We start from the raw sequence: 27,079 nt of genomic DNA on the forward strand, positions 1-27,079 counted from the left end.
CCTGATTTTCTTCGACCACATTCCATACCGCTGTTGTACTTTAGCTGATATTCATCTTATTGTCTCATTGCCATTTCTGACAGAATTGCAGTTTCATCGAAAAACCTCAAATTTTTCTCTTCGTCTCCCAGAACTTTTGCTCTTCGTACAAACTTCTTCTTTTTTTATTTAAGTTCTTGATCAGTGTACCAATGGAATAACAACGAAGATAGACTAAAACTTTGTCTCAGAGCCTTTCAATTATTGCTTCCCTATCCCTTCAAATCTTACAGTTGCATTCCGACCTCTGTACATTTGTATATGTATTAGCTTCCGTTCTCTCTGTTTTAACCCTCACAACACGAATATTTCAGAAAGTGTTCTCTAATCAACATTGTCAAAAATTTCCTTAAATTTCCACATTCTACAACCATAGATTAGTTTGCTCTGAGTCTGTCTCTTACGATAAGCGGGATAAGTAATGGCTCGCGTGTTCCTGCATTTCTCCAAAACCCAAACCGATTTTCCGCAAAGTCAGCATACACTAGTCTTTCATTATTTCTATAATTTTGTAGCCATGATTTTTTAAACTGATGGTTCCGTAATATTCACTTCATTCAGCGTCTTCCTTCTTTGCACCTGGAATTATCACATTCTCCTTGCAGTCCGAGGGTACTTTGTCTGTCTTATAACATGCACACCAGGAGGAATACTTTTACTTTATCACCAGACAATTCAATAAGGCTGACGGATTGTCGTATCTTCCGTGTGTCTTGTTTCAACTTAAACTTTTCATTGCTCTGCCGCATTCTCTTCCAATCTCATCTTCATCTAATTCCTCTTCCCTTTCAATAATATCGTTTTCAATTTTGTTTCCCTTCCATACATACCTCAAATGTTCAAGTATGCCCTTCATTGTTTAGTGCTGGCTAGCCATCTGAGTTCCTGATAGTCATATAGCTGCATCTGTTTTCTCTAAAGGTTTCCTTAATTTCTCTAAAACCATCACCCACTGTTCCATCGTCACGCAAAGCTCTACAGCTTTCTGTTTCTGCTTTAGTAACTGTCGCTTTGCCATTTTGCGCTTTCTGTGAATCTCATTTTTTAGACATCCGTATTGCACTGTCTGCTTCATCGGCAGTATTTTTAAATTTTTTTGTTTTGACAGTTAAATTGTCTTAGTGTTTGTACTGGGTCTTTTTACCTATTTGGTTATCTACTGCCTTCACTGTTCCACCTAATATTCACTGTTTCCTATTTCATGTATTATAGTTAGGACAAGATGAACCACTAAGGTACTATCATTCTCCAAAGCTCTGGAATGATTTGAACTGCGATCAGCCCGACTTGCATGCAGTCCACATAACACGTCCTTTCTGCACGTCCTCTAATCTCTTTCTGGTGCGGTCGTTTGACTTAACAACTACCTAACTACCGGCGAAAAATTAATTTGGTTTTAAACTGTTTTCGTATATTGTCAGCAATAGTGATAGGTGCAGGTTTCGACTCTCAGTAAGACAGAACTTTCAACACGGCATTTCAAGTTCTCACATGCCTCTCATAGGTACTGGTGGAAATAATTCTATAGTTAGCTTCTCTTGGTGTATACTGAACAACGACGATAATGCGGGGTTCGACTCGCGGTCGGCATAGACGTTTTCGTCACGTTATTTCTAGTTCAAACATGCCCACATCTCACTACTGATCAAAGAAACTGAGAGAGTCGCATATAGAAAAGTCAAAACAACCTTCGATAAAATTGAAAGCAGAAGTGCCAACATTAAGCGTACAAGAGGAATTCCACTATTAAGCATAGAGGAGTAAGCAGATGGGTGGAAAGAGTATATTGAAAACCACTAGGAAGGGAAGGAAGATTATTCTGGTGTCATAGAAGAATAAATGGAAGTTGATTTGGAAGACACAGAGGTTCCAGTATCAAACTCAGAGTTCAACACAGCTTTGGACGACTTATAATTAAGTAAGGCAGAAAGGATACATAATATTTCTTCGGGATTTCTAAAATCATTAGGGAAATGACAAACAACCGACAACTGAAGGTGTGAGTGGAATCTGTCAGACTGAGGACATAGTCTCAGTCTTCCGGAAAAAATATTATCTATAGAATTCCGAAGACAGCAAGAGCAGATAAATGCTAGAATTATCGTACAATAAGCTTAGCAGTTCATGCATCCAAGTCAGTGACATACAAAAGAATGCAAAAAAAAAGGTTTTCCAAGAGACTGTCAGTTGGGCTTAAGAAAAGGAAAAGGCATCAGAAAGGCGCCTGACATTGGACTTGATAAAGAAAGCAAAATTAAGAAAATTCAAAACATTCCTATATGATTTGTGGTCCTAGAAATTTCGTTCGACAATGAGAGACAGTGCAAGATATTCGAAAATATCAGAAAAAAGGTGCAATCTACAAGGAAAGTAAGATAAATGTACAAGAACCAAGAGGAAACAAAAAGAACGCAAGAGCAAGAACGAAGATATCGGATGAAATAGCGTATGTGACAGGGATGCATTCTTTCTCTACTGTTCCATCTTTGCATCGCAGAAGCAATGTCAAAAATAAAAGACTCAGAAGTGGGATTAAAATTCAGGCTGAAAGAAAGCGAAGAAGAATTATAGGACGTACTGAATGCAATGAACAGCCTACCGAGCACAAAATACGGACCGAGAATTTAGCGAACAAAAGTGAAACTAATGCGGAGTAGAAGAAATGAGATTAGTGAAAAACTTAACATCAGAATTGAGAACCACTAAATAAACTAAGTGGAGGGATTTGGCTACCTTGTAAGCGAAATAACGTAAGGCGGACGAAGCAAGGAAGACACAATAACGCTAGAGAGAAAGTGGGAAATCTGGGCCAAAAGAATGATCTTAGCATCAAACATTGGCCTTGATTTTAGGAAGAATTTTATGAAAATGTTTATGTGGAGCACAGCATTGTCTGGAAGTGAATCGTGGACTGTGGAGAAGCCAAAAAGAAGAAAATGCACTCAGACGACAAAAGTCACGGGATTGCGATATGGACATACACAGATGGCGGTAGTATCGGGTACGCAAGGTATAAAAGGGCAATACGTTGGCGGAGCTGTCATATGTGTTCTCAGGTGATTAATGTGGAAAGGTTTTCGATGTGATTATAGTTGCGCCACGGGAGTTAACATATTTTGAACCCGAAATGGTGGTTGAAGATAGACGCATGGGACATTCCATTTCGGAAGTCGTTAGGGAATTTAATATTCCGACATCCACATTTTGGAAAATACCAAATTTCAGGCATTAGCTCTCACCATTGACAACGCAGTGGCCGATGGCCTTCTGTGAAGGACCGAGAGCTGAGGCATATGCGTTGAGGTTTCTGAGTGAAATAAGCGCAGAAATCAATGTGGGACATACGGCGAACGTATCGTTTGTGACAGTGTGGCGAAATTTGGTGTTAATAGGCTACGGCAGCAGAGTGAGTTTGCCAACACGACTTCATCTGCAGCGCTTTCCTTGGAATCGCGACCGTATCGATTAGATACTAGGCTACTGGAAAACCGTGGCCTGATCAGATCAGTCCATATTTCAGTTGGTAAGAGCTGATGGCAAGTTTCGAGAGTGGCACAGACCAAACGAAGTGATGGATCCAAATTGTCAACAAGGCACTGCAGAAGCTAGTAGTGGCTCAGTAATGGTGTGACTTGTGTTTACATGTAATAGAGGGAGTTCTCTGGTCAAACTGAACCGTTCATTGACTGGAAATGGTTATTTCCGGCTGCTTGGAGACCATTTGCAGCCGTTCATGAACTTCATGACAATGAGCCATGTCACCGGGCAACAACTGTTCGCGATTGGTTTGAAGAACATTCTGGGCAAATCGAGGGTATGATTTGGCCACCCAGATCGCCCGATATGAATCCCACTCAACATTTATGGGACTTAATCGAGAGGTCGCCTCGAGCACAAAATCGTGCAGCGGCAACACTTTCGCAATTACGGGCGGCTATAGAGGCAGTATGGCTTAATATTTCTGCAGCTGGCTTCCAAAGACTTGTTAAGTCCATGCCATGCCGAGTCTCTGTACTATGGGCGGCAAAAGGAGGTCCGACACGGTATTAGGAGGTATCCCATGACTTTTGTCATCTCAGAGTAGAAGCGTGTGAGATGTGGTTCTTCAGAAGAATGTTGAAAATTAGGTGGACTGAAAATATCACAAACAAAGCGTTTCTCTGTAGAATCGCCCGGGTAAGAAATATGTTGAAAACATCTACAAGTGAAGGGGCAGGTTGATTGCACAGGTGTGCAGAAATGAGGGACTGATTACTGTGGTACTAGAGCCGGCTGTACAGGGAAAAATATCTAGGGAAAGACAGAGATTGGGATATATCCATCAAACAACTGAGGAGGTTGGGTGCAAGGGCTAGTCTTAGACGAAGAGCTTCTCACGGGAGAGGAATTCGTGACAGGCCGCATCAAAACAGTCAGATATGACTGATGACAATATAGAAAAAGATTGATTGTGCTTAGTTAAGAGTCAAGTGCTACGTTCGAATATCTGTCCAGCACAAAACCTTACATCACGTCATTTCAAGTTTAATCATGAGGACATGTTATCACTTGTTAATGGAAACCACGTTGAGAATCTTTCGTGTGTAGTTAACAATGACTATAATTGATGCACAGGAAACCCTGTACAGTACAAAAAATATCATCTTGTAATTTCAAGTACAAACTTGCTATCTGATACTGGTCAGACATTTGGTGTTTTACATCTCCTTATGCCTAGATACCAACGACGATCGGCGCTGTGTTCGAGTCTCTGTCAGACATAAATGCTTTGCTTAGTTAGACTACTTAGCATTAGCTCTAGGTGCTGTGTTCATATCCAAAACGAAAAAGTTCTCCATATTATTTAATGTTCAGACATGTGTGCAAATAGCTGCTCGTGAGGCCGTCGATATTTAATGGCATTTTGCGTGTGTTGTACAGAGTGGTCAGAAACAGTCTGAAGAGCTTGCGAGAGAGTTGCAGGGTAGGCTGTGCTGAGAAATAATTGTTGTTTGTTTGTTGTGGTCTTCAGTCCTGAGACTGGTTTGATGCAGCTCTCCATGCTACTCTATCCTGTGCAAGCTTCTTCATCTCCCAGTACCTACGGCAACCTACATCCTTCTGAATCTGCTTAGTGTATTCATCTCTTGGTCTCCCCCCTACGATTTTTACCCTCCACGCTGCCCTCCAATACTAAATTGGTGATCCCTTGATGCCTCAGAACATGTCCTACCAACCGATCCCTTCTTCTGGTCAAGTTGTGCCACAAATTTCTCTTCTCCCCAATCCTATTCAATACTTCCTCATTAGTTACGTGATCTACCCATCTAATCTTCAGCATTCTTCTGTAGCACCACATTTCGAAAGCTTCTATTCTCTTCTTGTCCAAACTATTTATCGTCCACGTTTCACTTCCGTACATGGCTACACTCCATATAAATAATTTCAGAAACGACTTCCTGACACATAAATCTATACTCGATGTTAACAAATTTCTCTTCTTCAGAAACGCTTTCCTTGCCATTGCCAGTCTACATTTTATATCCTCTCTACTTCGACCATCATCAGTTATTTTGCTCCCCAAATAGCAAAACTCCTTTATTACTTTAAGTGTCTCATTTCCTAATCTAATACCCTCAACATCACCCGACTTAATTCGACTACATTCCATTATCCTCGTTTTGTTTTTGTTGATGTTCATCTTATATCCTCCCTTCAAGACACCATCCATTCCGTTCAACTGCTCTTCCAAGTCCTTTGCTGTCTCTGAAAGAATTACAATGTCATCGGCGAACCTCAAAGTTTTTATTTCTTCTCCATGGATTTTAATACCTACCCCGAATTTTTCTTTTGTTTCCTTTACTGCTTGCTCAATATACAGATTGAATAACATCGGGGAGAGGCTACAACCCTGTCTTACTCCTTTCCCAACCACTGCTTCCCTTTCATGCCCCTCGACTCTTATAACTGCCATCTGGTTTCTGTACAAACTGTAAATAGCCTTTCGCTCCCTGTATTTTACCCCTGCCACCTTCAGAATTTGAAAGAGAGTATTCCAGTTAACATTGTCAAAAGCTTTCTCTAAGTCTACAAATGCTAGAAACGTAGGTTTGCCTTTCCGTAATCTTTCTTCCAAGATAAGTCGTAAGGTCAGTATTGCCTCACGTGTTCCATTATTTCTATGGAATCCAAACTGATCTTCCCCGAGGTCGGCTTCTACTAGTTTTTCCATACGTCTGTAAAGAATTCGTGTTAGTATTTTGCAGCTGTGGCTTATTAAACTGATTGTTCGGTAATTTTCACATCTGTCAACACCTGCTTTCTTTGGGATTGGAATTATTATATTCTTCTTGAAGTCTGAGGGTATTTCGCCTGTTTCATACATCTTGCTCACTAAGAAAAAAATCGATATGCTTCGCTGTTTCAAAGTTGAAGTTAACCAGTCAGCCCGTTTCGCGAGCAGATTCAAGCCGCCTGCAAGAGACGATATCGCCAAATGTGTTTTTGTTTGGTTTCCTAAAACCAAAAAAGATTGTGATACAAAAATTGGACATAGGACGAACCCAAGCCGAAGGCTGAGCTGTCTTGGCCTCTACCATCTATGACTACAATGCGAGAACAAATGACACTAATTGTATCTGGCGGGCCGCTTAAATCTGCCCTCATAACGGCCTGATTGATTAACATCAATGCTAATTAACCCGCAAACGGAGAAACGTATCGATTTTTTTTTTCTTAACAATTATTTCTCAGAACAGCCTTCCCTGCAACACCCTTACAAGCTTTTCGGCTTGTTTCTGACCATCCTGTATAATAAGGGTGATAGATGACTGGCGAACTATAGTTAACACGTAGCTCGAAAACCTTTTAGAGAATAATAATGCTTCGAGTTGTCATAGAACTTTGCCAGTCCACACGTTCATGTAAAATCTCTTATTCACAAAAAAGAAAAAATGGCTTTGATTAAAGATTACTGAATGATTTAAGTGATGTTTACGAATATTAGTTGTGCAAGACACTATTGAAAGTGATAACATTTTTCAAATAACACATATTATAATAACCATTTCGAAAGTTACGTTACGTGGACTCTATGAAGGTCTAACCGAACGAAATTCAGGTCGTCCAGATACTTTTGAGTGTGATAATACTTTAGTAGTAAGTAAAATCGTAAGTAGTATGTACATTCGTTATTCACTAGCATAAAGTCTAGAGTTAAAAATAATGTTGTACCGTGTTGCTAGATGGGAGCTTTTTGCTGACGTTTTTCCTCTGAACAGCAAGGAGTTTTCTTTTATTCACAACACTGTCTGCTCTTATTTGAGAGAGCGTAATACTCTGCAAGAACCTGCTCACGTTATATGACGCTACTGATGCATTACAAGTATATTTTATTTTGGCTGTATGCTATGGAAGTCGAAAAACTGAGTGAGACATACCCAGTGCTACCACAACAGCCAGCAGCAGGCCAGAGAACGTGGGGAAAGATTATAATCAAAATAAATGTCTTAGCTCCATTCTACACTCCTGGAAATTGAAATAAGAACACCGTGAATTCATTGTCCCAGGAAGGGGAAACTTTATTGACACATTCCTGGGGTCAGATACAGCACATGATCACACTGACAGAACCACAGGCACATAGACACAGGCAACAGAGCATGCACAATGTCGGCACTAGTACAGTGTATATCCACCTTTCGCAGCAATGCAGGCTGCTATTCTCCCATGGAGACGATCGTAGAGATGCTGGATGTAGTCCTGTGGAACGGCTTGCCATGCCATTTCCACCTGGCGCCTCAGTTGGACCAGCGTTCGTGCTGGACGTGCAGACCGCGTGAGACGACGCTTCATCCAGTCCCAAACATGCTCAATGGGGGACAGATCCGGAGATCTTGCTGGCCAGGGTAGTTGACTTACACCTTCTAGAGCACGTTGGGTGGCACGGGATACATGCGGACGTGCATTCTCCTGTTGGAACAGCAAGTTCCCTTGCCGGTCTAGGTATGGTAGAACGATGGGTTCGATGACGGTTTGGATGTACCGTGCACTGTTCAGTGTCCCCTCGACGATCACCAGTGGTGTACGGCCAGTGTAGGAGATCGCTCCCCACACCATGATGCCGGGTGTTGGCCCTGTGTGCCTTGGTCGTATGCAGTCCTGATTGTGGCGCTCACCTGCACGGCGCCAAACACGCATACGACCATCATTGGCACCAAGGCAGAAGCGACTCTCATCGCTGAAGACGACACGTCTCCATTCGTCCCTCCATTCACGCCTGTCGCGACACCACTGGAGGCGGGCTGCACGATGTTGGGGCGTGAGCGGAAGACGGCCTAACGGTGTGCGGGACCGTAGCCCAGCTTCATGGAGACGGTTGCGAATGGTCCTCGCCGATACCCCAGGAGAAACAGTGTCCCTAATTTGCTGGGAAGTGGCGGTGCGGTCCCCTACGGCACTGCGTAGGATCCTACGGTCTTGGCGTGCATCCGTGCGGCGCTGCGGTCCGGTCCCAGGTCGACGGGCACGTGCACCTTTCGCTGACCACTGGCGACAACATCGATGTACTGTGGAGACCTCACGCCCCACGTGTTGAGCAATTTGGCGGTACGTCCACCCGGCCTCCCGCATGCCCACTATACGCCCTCGCTCAAAGTCCTTCAACTGCACATACTGTTCACGTCCACGCTGTCGCGGCATGCTACCAGTGTTAAAGAGTGCGATGGAGCTCCGTATGCCACGGCAAACTGGCTGACACTGACGGCGGCGGTGCACAAATGCTGCGCAGCTAGCGCCATTCGACGGCCAACACCGCGGTTCCTGGTGTGTCCGCTGTGCCGTGCGTGTGATCATTGCTTGTACAGCCCTCTCGCAGTGTCCGGAGCAAGTACGGTGGGTCTGACACACCGGTGTCAATGTGTTCTTTTTTCCATTTCCAGGAGTGTATATGAGATTGGGTAGAGATATGAAATTTAAACTTAGAAAAGACTTAGAAGTAGTGGGAAACATGTTATCAGAAAACTATGTATCGAGTGTACGGCAGTTCATGTGCTCATGTGCGATAGTGACGGGTTCTCCAGGTTGGCGCCTCCACTTACACTGTTTTGTGTTATTTGAACAACCGTTGTCCGTGGTAAAGTGTTAATTAAGAGGGGGTGTTTGTTGCCACATCAATTATGCACGTGTTCGGCGCTTTTAGAATTGTGTGTATAACACATCTACGTGCTTTTACTATTCTCCGAAGTAAACGTTCAGATTCATCATCATAACCGAGGAAAGACAAAGACATGACAACATTGTGAAAATATTGTAGGTTTTTTTTTCCCGACATGGTGACGACAGTTCATCACGAACGTACTCCGGAAAATAACATAGATGGACAGCATTAGTACTCCAGTTGCTAAAACGATTACGTGAGTCTGTTTGAAAAAAAAAAAAGTCCTGCTTTGTAGGATAAAAGGATTGGCTCCTGAGCATCCGCAACGTTCCGTCACAAGCGGTTTCAAAAAATCTCTATTCGCTGGGTTCGCCACACTCCGACACCGTAACATGAGAAGGAACTTAAAAGAGAAGCCTTTTCAGAACGTGGAAAACTAAACAAAATCGTTGGGGCTGCCACACAGGGTAGGTACAGACCACTTTAAAAAGAAAAGCAATTTCCAATAAGTGGATGAAACGTTGACACAAGTTCATTTGGTCAGGCATACACTGTTTGCCATTTAATACAGTTATGTAAATGTGTTGTAATACTTAACAATTGTATTTAAATAATTAGATTAAATTTCATTCCTTCTTTGTACAGTAAAATCAACAAAGAAAGGCTGCAAATAATCTCCGAAGTGACCCTTTTTGCATGATCAGGTGGGTTTTAGGTATGCTGGATCGACCAGTAACGACGTTTATTCTTTGAAACACACTGAATTTGAGAAAAATTGATAAATTTACGTAGCGTAGTCACGAAGTTTTAGTTACCACCTTAAAAAAATGAAACTGCGATCATGAAAATTCAGAATGAGATTAGTCTATTTCTACTTATTCACCTCCAGTGAGACGAATTTTTCCCACTATGGATCTCTATTCAGAACACGTTTCACCTATAAAGTGTAATACAAATGGTGCAGATCGCTCCACGACTTTGTATCAATTCAGTTACATTTATTTCTTAAATTAGTGTTGGCTGTGCAGACTCTTGGGTGGTAGCTGCAAGATTCTGACTCAAGGAGGTGTACTTCGGGACGTGCCACGTCGCTAAATGGAAACCACAGTGAAAATCCGATAAAGCGTTGCACAAATGTGTTGGGCAATGTTTGTAGTATGCATGTCTTTAGCATCATGTCGCTCTTTTCAGTGCTGTGTGCCCATTGAGCACCGAATGATGGCTATAAAACAATGTGTCCCGCCACGTACAAGTGCCTGCTGAGAGATTTCGCCTGATTTCATGCAGAACACAAAACGTAACTGTCATGAGTTTCTTTCTTCATGACAGATCTCGGCCGCACACTGCAGGGACAATGAAGACACACCTGCAGCGTTTTCGGTGGGGCGGAGAGGCGGCTGCGGAACGGCGACTGTGTAGAGCGGTAGCCGGAAGGTATAGCCAACTGTTACCTCTAAAGAATTTTTTTTTAATTTTCACTGTGGTTTTCATTGGAACTTAATAAACGAATGGGCTTCATACGTTACATGGTCTCAGATTCATTTACGCGAGATTATTTGCATTTATGTTTCATGCTCACAATGGTGATCCTTCGCTGGAGTTCAAAAATGGTTGAAATGGCTCTCAGCACTATGGGACTTAACATCTGACGTCATCGGTCCCCTAGAACTTAGAACTACTTAAACCTAACTAACCTAAGGACATCACACACATCCATGCCCGAGGTAGGATTCGAACATGCGACCGTAGCGGTCGCGCGGTTCCAGACTCAAGCGCCTAGAACCGCTCGGCCACGCCGACCGGCGCTGGAGTTTACAGTTTCGTTATAACAATCAATACCCAATTTTTATTCAGTCATATGGGCCTGCAAGTTCTTATTTCATTGTTTTTCCACTCACTAAACAACATTACTGACGTTACTACAAATAAAAGGATGCTTTTCCTTGTCTTTGTAAATTTATGATCATGTAAAGTCATGTGGTTCATTGAACGGAACTTGTATATAGGACACGGAATTTTGCATTCATTTTCTGTACTCTATATTTGTAATGGAGTTCATACGATGTTATTTTTCACTCGTCTTATCTTTATTGAAATCCTCTTATGTTTTCACTCAATAATAAAGTTCTCAAACGAATTATTTTTCGTTGCAATCAAAGTATATTTAAAGCAGAGGGAGGTGAGAATAAGGTGTCTTCAGCAGCCATGAAACTTTCTTATTTATTTTAAATTAAATTTCAGCTATCCGGGTAAGTTCGAGTTGCCGTAGACCCTCAAGACATATGTTTGTAGCGATGGAGACCTCGTTATTTTGGCATCACTTCATCTCAGGTATTTTCATTTTATTACGTGTTGTAGGATACAGAGTGCATATACATGTGCATAGGACGAATTACACATATGAGGTGTATTTACAAACACAGATAGCGATTAGCTACATGGGCTGCTGTGTACCGATAATGGTTTCAGTTTTGTCTTGATTGATCTTATCTTAAACCTACCTTTCAGTATTTCGCTGGTTTATGAGAAAGTCTATGTCACTACAAAAGATGCAATAAAGTTAGATCTTTCTTTTAACCTACTGGTCAAATTTCATACCAAGGGAATGTTTCAAGGCATTGAAACTGGGGCTCGTAGTATTTTACAGACTCACAGGTTATCATCTGAAACAGTGACAGGTTTTGAAGATATTCGACTGAATGAGTAGCAACGTCTCTGAAACTCGTCTGAATCGGTCTCGCTGACGTAGGAAATGGAGCGTATTAAACTACGAATCACCAGTTTATCAAATTTTTTGGAGATGTTCATAACATAAAGGGTAGTAAATAATCCAGCTTCCATTCGAAACTGATGTGTGTCATCAGTGTGAAGTGTGACCCCACTCCCCGTCCTCTGCAGGCATGAATTCGCTCTTGCATTTATTGTGGCAAGGAAGCAAAGAATCTCCGAATGTCACTTTCAGGAATTTTTTGCCATGCTGCTGACCATGTTGCTGGCTGGAGGCCACATGTAAAGTGGGAGAACCTTAGTCACTTAGCCATCTGATAAATTAACATATTCTTCACTGGAATTGCAAGGCATATTTAAAGCAAGTTGCTTGAACACCATCGCATCCCAGACATGCTCTACGGGTGACAAATCTCGGGAATGGGCAGGCCAGTCAAGGAATAATAGATTCTTCAAGCCGTATGTAGTGTGGACCGTTGTGTGGAGTCTAGCAGTACCTTGATCAGAAAGATAACGGCAACAGTGTTTACATTTCTTGCCACATATTGACGAGCTTTTAGATTCCCCTCAACAGTTACCAAAGAATCCCTGTTGTCAGCTCCAATACCTTTTCACACCACATGATTACAGGAGTCGGAAAGGTATGGGTCCCGGAATGGCTACTTGCAGTGGCCTTTCAACAGGACGTCTACGGAAACATTGAAACGACTGTCCGTGACTAACAGAAGAGGGTTTCACGGCCGACCACCACTGATTACCACTCAGTGCCCTAATTGACTGGCACATATCTGTTGTCTATAGTTTTGTGAAAGCAGTACATGACACTTAGCAATTGAAGATCTCATCCGGCTTCCAGTAATTTTCACCCGCTCCCGACGGTTCGATGTCACTCTTTGGCTTCATCATCTGCTCGAATTTCAGCTGTTGTCATTCGTCTATTCATTAGAGCTAATGGAACAGTCCTATGACCTTCGCCTGATGTAGTCCTACAAGTACGGGGCAGAAGAAAAATATGGAAACAACAAAAACGGAACAGATTACCACGCCTAATACGGTGTGCTAAAAAGGTTGGCATTCAAAACACTTCTAGTAGTCTGGAACAGCTAAATACAGATATTTATTGGTTTCCAAGGGACTCTAATACCACTCTTCTTGCAAAGTAGTGGCAAGTTCAACTAACGATGATGGAGGTGGATAGAGAACATGCATCCTTCTCTCCCGAGGAGACCACACAGATTCGATAATTTTGGTGATTGCTGCGTCCAGGTGAGATGCTGTGCTCGTGAGATGATCGTGCTTATAAAACCAACCCTGGACGATACGTGCTATGTCAACAAAGGCCCTCTCGTGTCGGAAGACAGCATCACCATTGGGGAACAAACATTTTACGAAGGGATGGATCTTATCAGCCAGAATCGTCGCATGATTATTGGCAGTAATACGACCCTGTAGAGTAACAACGGGGTTCATGCAGTACCACGATATGGCTGCCCAAACCATCATCGAACCTCCGCCATATTTCACTTTTGGGGCGTGCCTCGCCCAGAAGTTGGAAACAGTATGCAACAAGATGATGGTTTCCGATCATGTTCTCCTGTTAGGACGTTTAAATCACTGGTGAGTGGCTTTTGAACTCCAGTTGGTCCTGCAGTTTCCTGCTAATGGAGCTCCCTTTGTGTTATTTAATGCTGCCAGGGTTCGCGTATGCGGCACTCAATGACTTTATTAGCTGTCGTCGTCGTATTTTTCGTCACAGTCCTCTTCACCGATCGTCTATGACGATCAGAACACGCACTTTCGTCGGCATTGTGACATAGCGAGTATATTTTTCCGCTTTCCCTGCATGTGGTATAAATCTTCGATCTGTTTCCTACCGAAACACCAAACACTTCACAGATTCAACGTGCTCTCCGCCCACCCACTGCAGCACAACCTGTTGAGATGGATGAAGTCACGAGGGAGGAGGTAGGCATTGCATTTATTCCATACACAGGCGCACTCTCGGGGAAAATCGCCCGCATTCTGAAGAAACACCGGGTCGGAACTGTGTTTTGTCCTCCAAATAAAACTCGTGCACTGGTGGGGAGCGCCAAAGATGACCTCGGTTTGAGGAAGGCCGGCGTGTACCAGATTCCGTGTCAATGTGGCAAGTCGTATATTGGTCAGACGATGCGTACCGTCGAGGATCGATGCCGTGAACACCAGAGGCACACTCGACTGATGTATCCGAGCAAGTCGGCGGTTGCTGAACATTGTTTGTCGGAAAATCACTCCATGGAGTATGACCGCACGAGGATTCTGGTACAGACGTCGAGATACTGGGACAGCGTTGTTAGAGAGGCCATCGAAATTCGCACCAATGACGACCTCATAAACCGGGACTGTGGCTATAATCTTAGCAAGGCTTGGGAACCAGCTATCGGGTTAATCAAGAGTAAATCGAGCAGACGTATAGTTGTGACGACCACGGCGGACAGAGCCATCACACCGACGTCATCTCAGACGCCGTCGCATGTGTTCCACCGCGCGACTGTGGCGCTGGGCGCGGACGGCGGAGGGAGCGCGCCGCGGGCGGAGGGTATTTAAATCGGCCGCCGCCGCGACCAAACCCAGTTCCCTCTGAGCAGCCATAGCGTACGGATCTCCGTGCCGGCACGTTCACAGGAGCTCAGTCCGTCAGTTCACCTGATGATGGCGACATGTTTGATCGCCGAAATATTGTGCCCGTTGGACACTATAGACCGGCAGCATACCCGTGGATATTTTGATTATCAAATACGCCGGGAGAAACTCAAGAATCACACTTACGCTACTTTGTTTTCGGTAGGAACCACCATATGAGCACCATCCATTTGATCACGTTCGAATTCACTTTTCTTGGACATAATGTCCTCAGGACTGCACAGAATACTTTTCTGACCACGACTGACTCTTGCAACGTACAGCAGCGCAGCTTGCAGGCTTGGCTAGCGTCTGTATTTTATGTTCGAGTGTGCATTTCTTATAATGTTTCCATATTGTTGTCCAAACCCTGTACCTGTGTCAACTCTCCTTGTCACACTGTGTCCCGAGTCTGTATCGTCAGCACTCGCAAAGCGGTCAACTGTCTAGGCGATCTTTCGGTACGATATTCGCATATACTTCGTGCAAATATATTCGATCTTTCTCAAAGTCAGAAAGATTGGGCTAAGCTACTCGTACACGTCCTCCAGGCATGATTTTTTGCGATCTTCACCTGGATCGTTCCAGTAACGTTAGGCGTATCCAACAGCCATCACGTACTCATACCATTTTTCATCCGCAGGAATGTTTTTTTCACACTGCAAATAAGCTCTTATAAGGATGAAATTTTAATCAGTATTTCTCACAAGCATGGAAATACTGCGCTATCAGTCTGACATCGAAGGATCGATGTGCAGAATCTCCATGATGTGCCTATGAATCCTTGGAGAATGTTATATCGAGTAGTGATTTTGCTGTCTGTTCGTAGTAGATGTTTGTAAGTGAGCGCTCTATCTAGATACTGTGGGTTTCTACTATGTCCGCGTAACCTTCCTTCGAAGTAGATTGTGAGCCCTTAGTTGGCCAGCTTGTTATTTAGATGAAACGTCGAGACTTCTTTCTTCGTGAAACTTGGCTGCAACCTCCATTTGCGGAAATATCCACCAGAAGTTGGTAAATCATTGGTCAATATGGGCTCGGAAACTTCAATATTTCTGTATCTCACTGCGCGTGCCCAGTAGAGAGCATACCGAAACTTTCTTGATGCGCTTTCGGGCATATCTGATACCTACAAACTGAACAGCAGGAGGATCAGTGCAGATCCTTGTGGCAGTTCATTGTTTAACTTCATCTGTGAAATCATCTTTTTGCTCACGTTTGGAAGGTTAACGTATTAATTGCTCGCACGCGATCCCTGAGTGGTCGTAAGCGTTCAACAAAATGCCGGAAATCAGACAGTCCTCGAGATCTGTTGGTAAATTTTAGATCCGCGAACAAGAACAGAGTAGAAAACTAATGACGACGATATTGGCATTCCGTGTGGCGACCAGGAAACGCACGTTACCACACCTCCTCTCTTTCCCGGCGAATCAATCTCTCGTATTAAAAATTCTTACCTCCACTAGCATCCTAATCGAGTACTCCTGGATTACGCACCAACGGAGCCATGTATGCAGGTGGACTATCACAAATCTTGTTACAGCAATCTCTACATGAGCAGCGCACATTGCAAGCAGCTATTTCGCAAAGGACGAGGATTAAAAAAGGAAAGCCGCCAGCGACGCCGCGACGCCGAGAGGAAGGAGAAGAAGCAGCGGCCGCGGCGCCAGGTCGTTACCGGTGTGAGGTCCCATCTGGCGGCCGTCTGTGCCGCTGATTTATACCTCCCGGAACGGCACGGCGCAGCCAGAGCCAGCCATAACGAGAGAACCTGGGCGGCTCGCACCTGCCGTCTGCTCTGGCTCGCTCCAGTGTACACTGGCGGGGGCGCACCTTTTAATTGGGTGGCTCTTGTGGTTTCCAACTGCACATCTACCATCCACTACACGTCAGCTGATGCTCAGCACTCACGAGGAGAACATGGCAAGTGCCATGATCCTACCTACCAGGAACTTCGCTCAGTGGGAAAGGGGTCAAAATAGGTGAAACGTGTCTCAGGCTGTCCGTCGATAACTCACCGTTTGTGAGAAAACGACGGTCAAAATTTTCTAGGAACGTTACGAGCCTTTCATCGAGTAAACAGTTCAACCGAACCATTGGCACAGTGCCTAGCGGGCCGGCCGGGTTGGTCGAGCGGTTCTAAGCGCTACAGTCTGGAACCGCGCAACCGCTACGGTCGCAGGTTCGAATCCTGCCTCGGGCATGGATGTGTGTGATGTCCTTAGGTTAGTTGGGTTTAAGTAGTTCTAAGTTCTAGGGGACTCATGACCTCGGAAGTTAAGTCCCATAGTGCTCAGAGCCATTTGAACCATTTGAAGTGCCTAGCGTCGCAGCTTCTCGCTTTTGCGACCCATGTTCGAAACTCGGTTATTGTTTTTATTTTTGCTTTTTATTTATCTAAAAATCTCCATAGAAGATTACTAACCGACTGTTTTCCAATGTATACTGAAATAACGCTGTCTTAGTGGTCCACAAACTACTGTTTCTCTTTGTTCCGGGATCTTCTTACGAAATTTCAGCTGCCATCTTTCTCCCCCGAATTCTAAAATATTTTGTCGACGCCGAGCTACGTAGGGAGAAACAATCGCCGTAATAAAATACAGGAAGTCAGATGCCGCACGGTAAGTTATAGGTGTTTGTTCTTTTTCTGCGAGCTGCCCGAGAGAAGAGTAACAGAGAATTATTCTGAGGCTGGTTCAATGAACCCTGTGTCAGGCACTTATGTTCGATTTGCAGAGTAGCCATGTAGACTTAGATGTATGACTGGAAAACGTACCTACTAGTGAACTTAGATTTTCTCTAAAATTTTCGGTTACGTCTGAAGGTGGGTATGATGATCGGGAAAGAAGAAAGACTGGTTTTAACGTCCCGTCGACATCGAGGCCATTAGAGAAGGAGCACAAGTTCGGATGGTGTCAAAGATCGGGAAGGAAATCGGCCGTGCCATTTCACAGGAACCATCCCGCATTTGGCTGGAGCGATTTAGGGAAATCACGGAAAACCTAAATCTGAATAGTCGGACGCTGGTTTGAACCGTCGTCCTCTGAAATGCGAGTCTAGTGTGATAGTAACTGCTCCACCTCGCTAAGTACGAGGATTGTCGGTAGAAGGATCCAATTATAAGCTTATGTCCGCCGTTGCTATTGAGTCTTGCTCAGACAACACGGCATGCAGCTTCAATTTCTATTTCGTTGATTTGAATTTTTGTCTACTACGACAAATGCACCACATCCATCTGCAATTACCCTTTTCATTCGATATATATTTAAATTGTTCCCAAATATGGCACTGTTTGCCCACTTCGGTAGTTGAGTGGTCATTGCTTCTGATTGTCATGAGGAGGACCCGGGCTGGGTTTCCAGTTCTGCCAGGAATTTTTCATCATTGGAGGTCTGGTACGGGGTGCACACAGTCTGGTAAGGCCAACTGAATTACTTGACCGATCAGTAGCGGCTGCAAAGTCAATAAACCCGACAATGATAGGGAGATCGGTATGCTGACTCCATGTCCCTCCATACAGCATCCAATGAAGCCATTAGTAGAAGAAGACACCGCGGTTGATCGAGCCCTGTTGGTCCATCTAGAGCCAGAACGCGAAACTTTGTACAAGGGTGGTTTCATAAGTCTGGCTAATTTCCATCAAAGAACGAAAAGTTTTTGTTGCGCCTTCATGGGCTTGATTATTCCAACGGTCGTATAAAGAATTTCAAAAATGGACAGCGTACAGTTCACTGCTGACAACCGTCGGAATTAGTCAGTGTGTCGACTGCGATTGAAAATGGAGAAAACAGAGCTACGTGGTGTTCCTAAACCTTTTCATTGGAAGGGATAGTCTGCCGCATTATATCAAAACAGAATTTTATTAAGTTCACGTGGTGTCTGTACCATCATTGAAGACCATTCGGTTTCGGATGAATGAAATTTACGAGGTCGGACAAGCATCAAAGATTAAGCGAGCTCCGGCTGTCCAGTTGAGGTCACCAGACAGGAAAGCATTCACAAAAACCGTGATAAACTAACAGAAGAACGCCGAATAAAAATTCATGGGAGTGATGAAAATGTAGGCATCTGAACTGAGCGGGTTCACAATATTCCGCACGAAGAATTGGCTGTAAAGATGATGTGTGCAAGGTTGGTGCAACGATTAGGTACAGTTGACAAAGGCGCATCCGGCATATTTCAACAGAATGTCCGGCGATGTTTAATCGCAACCCGCAAGAGTTTTTACGCCGATTTGTGACTGCTGGCGAAACCTGGATCCATCATTACACATCAGAGTCAAAAGACACTCGAAACAATAGAGAAAGACTGCTGGAAGTGCACCGAAGAAGACAAAGACAATTTTATCAGCAGGTAAGGTGATGCCCACTGTTTTTCTTTTCTTTTCTTTTTTTTCTTGAGATTTCTTAGAAAGAGTTCTCTTAGATTACTTGGAAGCTGGCAGAAACATAACTGGACCCTGTTATGCTTCATTGTTGGATCGTTTGAAATTTGCGTTGACTGAAAAAAAGATAATGGTTGGCACAAATCAGCGATAACAAGGCCGAAAGTGAAATGAGTAGGGCCTTGAATTGGTTGCTCATCCACCCTATTTACCAAAAGTAGCCCAAGTGACTTCTTCCTGTTCCCTAACTTGAAATTTTAGCTCGCTGGGAAGAAATTTTCATCAAAGGAGAAAGTGACAGTTGCAAAAAATGGTTCAAATGGCTCTGAGCACTATGGGACTTAACATCGGAGGTCATCAGTCGCCTAGAACTTAGAACAACTTAAACCTAAGTAACCTAAGGACATCGCACACATCCATGCCAGAGGTAGTATTCGAACCTGCGACCGTAGCAGTCGCGCGGCTCCGGACTGAAGTGCTTAGAACCGCTCGGCCACACCGGCCGGCTGACAATTGCAGACAGCGAATATTTTGCAGAGTTTGACAACCTATTTTTCGGATTGGATGAGAAAGCTGGAGCATAGCTGGACCATGCCTCAGAGGAGACTATGTCGAGAAGTAAGGTGAGTTGTTTACGAAACAAAAACTGTTCCTTGCTTTTTTACCAGACTCGTCATATTTATCTACCTTTATATCACTGCTGTCAGTTTCTGGTTTTAACAAGCTTTCTGTATCTAGTACCAGCATAATTTGAACACCGTAGTTTTTTTAGGAGCGCTTCAGATTCTGGTACGTCGTCGGTTAATCGGTTAATCACTAATATTTTAATACTCTTACCTGTAGAGGACACTTTTTTAGATCTTATACTGACACTTCCAAATCCCTTGCAGCTATTGTTATCTGTAGTGGATAGAGAGTCGCCTAATTAAAAAAAAAAAAACGATGCGTGTACCCCACATACAGTCAGCTACCTGAGCAGCAGCAGTTGATCTATAGCACACACCTGACCATTTAGGAGGATGCTACAGTTCTCAACCCTAGGCGCAAGTGCAGGAACTTGCAGCCTAATTTGTCACAGAATATAAGTCTCTGGTTTTTCCTTCGAGTCTACTCAAAACTAGTTGGGCACTGTACTTTATGGGGACAATGCTGAAAACTACATCGTTTATTCCAACGTGTGCCACAGTCTGCTGTCTCCACAATGGCTGCCGGAATAGCCTCTTCGAGATGTTGAATGAGTCCCCCAGGCAAACATACAAATCTCAATTGATGTTCCTCCCCCACGATTGCAGCCATTTCCGCAAGGAGACCCATTACAAGCCGTACTTTTGAGCTGCCGACGATTAATAGACGCCTCACATTTTTCTTTTGCCTCGCTACAAGTTTACCAGAAGGTGAAGTGAGTCTCGCTGTCTCAGTTGCGGTTTCAGTGGAAGATGATAAGATTTGCTGATGACAACGCTTTCCCCAGTCAAGATGAAGAAAAGTTACAGGAACTGTTGAATAGAATGGACAGACTCATGAGCACACACTAGGGATTGAGAGTAAACCGAAGAAAGATAGAAATGACGAACAGTAATATCAGAAATTGAGTCCGCCTTGATGCAAAACACCTTGTTGTTCGTTTATTTCTTTATTATCCCAAACTAGTTTCGGCGATAAATGTCACCATTATCAGTGTTTTTTTAAATCTAAAACATGCAGAAAATGGCATGGTTGCACAAACACAGCCGCTCACATGGTTGCAGATGACATGATGTTCGCTAATTAAAAAAGACGGCAACAGAAGAAAAAGAGCACAGAAAATATGTCGCAAACAGTGCCAATAATTGCTTGAAACATGCTGTAACATACAGTAAATAAGGTAGTGTGAAAGTATCAACAGAAAACTATATTTCAAAAGACGAATTGTAAAAATGTAATAATGTTTTACTGTGTTTGTACAACCATGCCATTTTATGCATGTTTTAGATTAAAAAACCCCACTGATGATGGTGATATTTGTCGCCGAAACTCAAACTAGTTTGGGATAATAAAGAAATAAACGAACAACAAGGTGTTTTGCATCAAGGCAGACTCAGTTTCTGATATTACTGTTTCTCTATGCAAACACGGACCAAATGGAAAAATTCCAAGACAACATTATTGTTAGACATGACGAAGAATAGCAAGAATGATATTTGCCGTAAACTTCAAATCAAAACCGGGAACCACGAAGTAGACGAAGGAAAGGAATTTTGCTGGCTTGGAAGCAAAGTAACGCTTAACGGAAGAAGCAAGGAGGACATAAAAGGCAGACTAGCACAGGCAAAGAATGCATTCCTGACCAAGAGCCGGCCGGTGTGGCCGATCGGTTCTAGGCGCTTCAGGTTGGAACCGCGCGACCGCTACGGTCGCAGGTTCGAATCCTGCCTCGGGCATGGATGTGTGTGATGTCCTTAGGTTAGTTAGTTTTAAGTAGTTCTAAGTTCTAGGAGACTGATGACCTCAGATGTTGAGTCCCATAGTGCTCAGAGCCATTTGAACCTGACCAAGGGAAGACTACTGATATCAAACATCGGAATTAATTTGAATGTATGTTTGGAGCAGTATTGTATGACAGTGAATCATCGAGTAAGAGAAAACCAGAAAAGAAGAGAACTGAAGCATTGCAGATGTGATGCTATAGAACAAAGTGAGCTGTAGAGGGTAAAAACTGTAGAGAAAACAGACAACATATAATCGAGGACGTTGGGTGCAAATACTAGTATTCGATTGTCTAATGTCACCTGGATCCCAACATCTTTCGACTCCCGAGGCCCAAAGTATCCGGTACTTTTAAAGTTGTTTTCCTTATATCGGATCATCCAGTCTGTCATGCAAGCTCAATTCGACTCAGTGCCAAGATGGGTTAGGGCAGTTGTTTCTCATACATATGGCAGTTCTGTGTGCCAAAATTCTCGCCCTTTATACACACAAATCACCTACAAATTTACTGGTGTATTCTTCCTACTGTTCTTTTTACCCTCAATAAGCAAATTTTATGATTTCTGTCCTTCCTTATGATGTAATTGTAGTGACCTACGTAAAACACAAGTTGAACTCCACTGGCGCCATCCATCACCACCTTTGGCGTTTGCTGTGTATGGTGCTCAACAATGCAGGCTTGCACACTGCAGTTACCGCAGTAATGTCTTCGTGGTAATCACCACAGGACGGGTTGAATCAAGATTCGTCTGTAAATAACGTATTTTGCCAGTCAGCACGGTAACGAAGGCGTCGACGGGGCGAATCCAATCTGAGAGGTTAGTAATTCCTCCTCTGTAAATAATGATTTGTGGAGCCGATAACCGCACATGTTACAGTTTGTCCTTGAATGCCAACTGACGAGCGAGATTATAAGGCAGAATCTTCATTCCACGTTCATAAATTTAACTGATATTAAATTATCACGTCAGAGTAACAAGAATCATCTTACTCTTTGATTTTATAGCTGGTTTACGCGTTTAACCATTCTAAGTACAAGAAAGAGATGATGCAACATTTCATACCACGAGGCGCAATGCGTAGCATTTTGTGGTGACGTGAAGTCATAACATGATAATTTCTAGGCCGATCTAGGGGAAGGATACCTCCCACGAAATAACGGCAATACGTAGCAAACGTCAGGGGACAATTCTCCTGAAAGAATGGATTCGACAAAAGGAGGCAGTTCATGTAAGGTTTCTATATTGTGAGAGGCGGCAGCTTTGTTTGTACTATTTGCCACAGAACGCGTATTTCCTCAGAACGTGTATAGACGATGGTCTTTTTATTTTACTTGCTTTACACGTCTTGTTCCAAACGACAAAATTGAGGAGCAAATCTCCATGGTCATCGAACGTGACACTACATGAAATTTCAATAGTAAAGTAATAATATATCAAATATAATCTTTAGAAATCCTAAAAGGACGACAAATCATAAGTTTGTATAAACGAAATCAACAACTGTAACATAGGAATTAGCTTAATTTTACTAGGGACCCTTCGACAGAATAGAAGCAGTGACCCATGAGGAAACTCTTCGGTTTAGATTTGAAAGTGTGTGGATTACTGCAGTGATTTTTTAACTCCTGTGGTCGTTTAGTAAAAATGGATGCAGCAGAATGCTGCACGCCTTTCTGTACGAGAGTCAAGGAGTGCGATCCAAATGCAGACCGGATTTCTGTATAGCAATAATTGAATGAAAGCTGCTGATTCTTGGGAATAAGCTGCTATTGTTAATAAGAGGCGGCATTAAAGAATATATATCTTGAGAGGTCAGTGTCAGAATGCCCAGGTCAATGAACAGAGGTCGAGAAGATGTTCGCGAACTCGCACCACTCATTGCCGGAACTGCCCGTTTCTGAACCAAAAATACTCTTTGAGTATGGGAAGAGCTAGCTCAAAATACAGGGTGTTACAAAAAGGTACGGCCAAACTTTCAGGAAACATTCCTCACATACAAAGAAAGAAAATATGTTATGTGGACATGTGTCCGGAAACGCTTACTTTCCATGTTAGAATTCATTTCATTACTTCTCTTCAAATCACATTAATCATGGAATGGAAACACGCAGCAACAAAACGTACCAGCGTGACTTCAAACACTTTGTTACAGGAAATGTTCAAAATGTCCTCCGTTAGCGAGGATACGTGCATTCACCCTCCGTCGCATGGAATCCCTGATGCGCTGATGCAGCCCTGGAGAATGGCGTATTGTATCACAGCCGTCCACAATACGAGCCCGAAGAGTGTCTACATTTGGTACCGGGGTTGAGTAGACAAGAGCTTTCAAATGCCCCAATAAATGAAAGTCAAGAGGGTTGAGGTCAGGTGAACGTGGAGGCCATGGAATTGGTCCGCCTCTACCATTCCATCGGTCACCGAATCTGTTGTTGAGAAGCGTACGAACACTTCGACTGAAATGTGCAGGAGCTCCATCGGGCATGAACCACATGTTGTGTCGTACTTGTAAAGGCACATGTTCTAGCAGCACACATAGAGTATCCCGTATGAAATCATGATAACGTGCTCCATTGAGCGTAGGTGGACGAAACTAAAATGAGATCTAACATGGAAATTAAGCCTTTCCGGACACATATCCACATAACATCTTTTCTTTATTTGTGTGTGAGGAATGTTTCCTGAAAGTTTGGCCGTACCTTTTTGTAACACCCTGTATAATATCTTACATCATAAGCGAATGAAAATAAACAAAGTAGACCACTTTTCGTGCCGAACTATCTCTTACTGCAGATACTGTTCTAATAGTAAGAATGGCGGCATTAAATCTGTGAACAAGAGCCTAATCATGGGCTTTCCACGACAGTTTATCTATCCGAGCACCTAGAAGTCTGACCTGTTCAATCCTACCATGTGATCATTCTGTGTAAGTAGAACGTCAGTTTTCGTTGAGTTGTGTGTGAAAAACAGTAAAAATTTGGTCTCACTGTGATTTATCGTTGGTTTATTTCCTATAAGCCATGAACTTACATCATGAACTGCTCTATTTGAAACGGTGTCAATATTGCACACATCTTTTACTACCAATCTAGTGTCATGAGCAAACAGAAATATTTTAGAATCTCCTGTAATACCAAAAGGCATCTCATTTATATTATCAAGGAACAGAGGTGACCCAGCACTGTTCCCTGGAGAACCCATCTCCCCCCCCCCCCCCCGACCCCGTTTTCAAGCCTACATCTACATCTACATGTAGATGGTCGGGGTCGGGGGGGAGAGGGGTGCTCCAGGGAACACAGGGAACAGTGCTGGGTCACTTCTGTTCCTTGCTAATATAAATGAGATGCCTTTTGGTGTTACAGGTGATACTAAAATCCTGCCCCACATCGTAGTCATTCTCAATATTGTGTAGAATGACCTTTTGATGTCTGTTCTTAAAATAAGAGGTGCAACTTCTGGAGTAACATTTTTCTGATAAACACAATCAACGCCTTGGTTAAATCAAAAAAGATACCTAGCTTTCGAAACCTTTTCTTTAATCCATCCAGTATCTCACAGAGAAAAGAGAATATAGCAATTTCATTTGTTAAACCACTTCTTGACAGCAAACTCTGTGAAGTGAAATGGTCAATATCCTTACATACACAACCTTTTCAATAGCTTTGGCAAAAAATGATGGCATAGAAATAGGTAAAATTGTCAACATTATCCATTTCTCCCTTTTTATAAAGCGGCTTTACGACTGAGTAGTTAAATCCTTCAGGAAACCGCCCATTTCTAAAGGAAAAATTATAAATATGGCTAAATACAGGGCTAAAATCTGCAGCACAGTACCTTAGTATTCTGCTGAATATCCCATCTTATTCATGAAAGTCCTTTCTCTTCAGTGATTTAATTATTGCCTCAATCTCATTCTTGCCGGTATCACGAAGGAGTATTTTAAGCATCAGTCTCATAACGCCTTTTTTCAAGAGATTTTACGATTCCCTGGAGATACATAGTTTTTATTAATTCACCAGCTATGTTCAGGAAGTGATTGTTAAATACTGTACATATATCTGACTTATCAGAAACATTTTTACTATATAATGGTTTATATCCTCGACCTTATGCTGTTGAACAGACACTTCCTTCACGGCTGACTATATGGGTTTAATTTTAACCTGTGAATTAGCTATTCTGTTTTCGAAACACATACTCTTTACCTTCCTCATAACAATTTTAAGCACCTTAAAGTACGCTCTGTAAGGGCCACCCTACCTCGATTGTCGCTACTTTTAACATTTTGATGTAATTTCCCCTTTGATCTACATGATATACTTATCCCACAAGTCAGGCACCCAGGATGCCTTTTACAGCTAGTACCCTTTTATGTACGTTCTAATGGAAAATAGCTTTCAAAGAACAGGAGAAATGTATTAACGAAAGCACTATATTTGTCATCTATGTTATCAGCTCTACGAACAGCCTACCATTCTTGTTACTTATCGTAGTTTAAAAAACTCTCTATTGCCGTTGGAGTAGTTTTTTGTAATTATATACACCAATATATTTTATTATACTGTTGTCAAGTTGTCAGTATTCACTGGCGAGCAATCCTTTTTCGAATCGGATGTGGTGACTTGGAACGTGATGGTGTGGAGGTTTGACATCGGAATGCAGTTCCTGCTTCTTGGAACATATCGAATAATGTAATATTTGGCTATGCATTCGCGTGTAAGAAGCATCTTCAGTTCTAGCAGTTATAGCTTTTTTCAGTGCTATAACTTGTGTTTAGAGGACTAGAACATTGTTGATTAAGTTTTTCATGATATGTATGACCTCTGGAAAGGGTCAAATTACCGTTCTTTTAAATGTACGGAATGTAAGAGGAAGTACACTCTATAATGTAACAGGAAATTTTATCAAAAGAGTTCATTTCATTAGCATTTTATTCTGTATCCGTGTTAAAATTCTCTAATTCTGGTAATTAATACAAAACTAAATCACAGTTGTTTTCAAATTATTCGTTACTGAGCTTTCACATCGCACTTGCATATTGAAAGAATTTCAAATATTATCTAGACACAGAATGTAGCTCACTTGCTCCGATTACCAATATGTGATTTTCTGGCGCTTGGCTCGCACGCATTGCATATAGTGAGATTTATTCAAGAAATATCAAAAGCAGCGTTACTTCTCCCAGCTCATCTTGTTGCAGATGACAGTAATTGCAATGAACAGCAGGGCTACGTTTCCGTTGTTGCACAGTTGTTGAGTGTTTATTCATTTTATACACATTCAGCTCATCTATACGAATAACATGATTATTTTGATTGTGGATTGATTACGTTTGTTAAGCCAAACGCAATGTCGTACTCTGAGCAATGTGTTAACAAATATTGTGTTGCCTTATACTCACTAGATAGGCACAGTTTATATTCATTGATCTGTTCAATCATGATGCAAGAATCTTACACAGTTAAGTATATAAATGTTGGTTTGGTTAATATACATGTTGTAACATAGCCATCAACAAGCATAGAGTTACACCAGGCGGATAGTCACACAGATTGGAGAGTTACAGTACGAAAGTTACAACGTGTAGATAAGGAAATAATGCATGCCTTTGTAACTTATTTCGAAATGATCTTTACATACAAAACTTTTACGTCTATGCTCCACAAA

This window comes from Schistocerca cancellata, chromosome 3 (assembly GCF_023864275.1).
Source record: "Schistocerca cancellata isolate TAMUIC-IGC-003103 chromosome 3, iqSchCanc2.1, whole genome shotgun sequence".
NCBI lineage: Eukaryota > Metazoa > Arthropoda > Insecta > Orthoptera > Acrididae > Schistocerca > Schistocerca cancellata.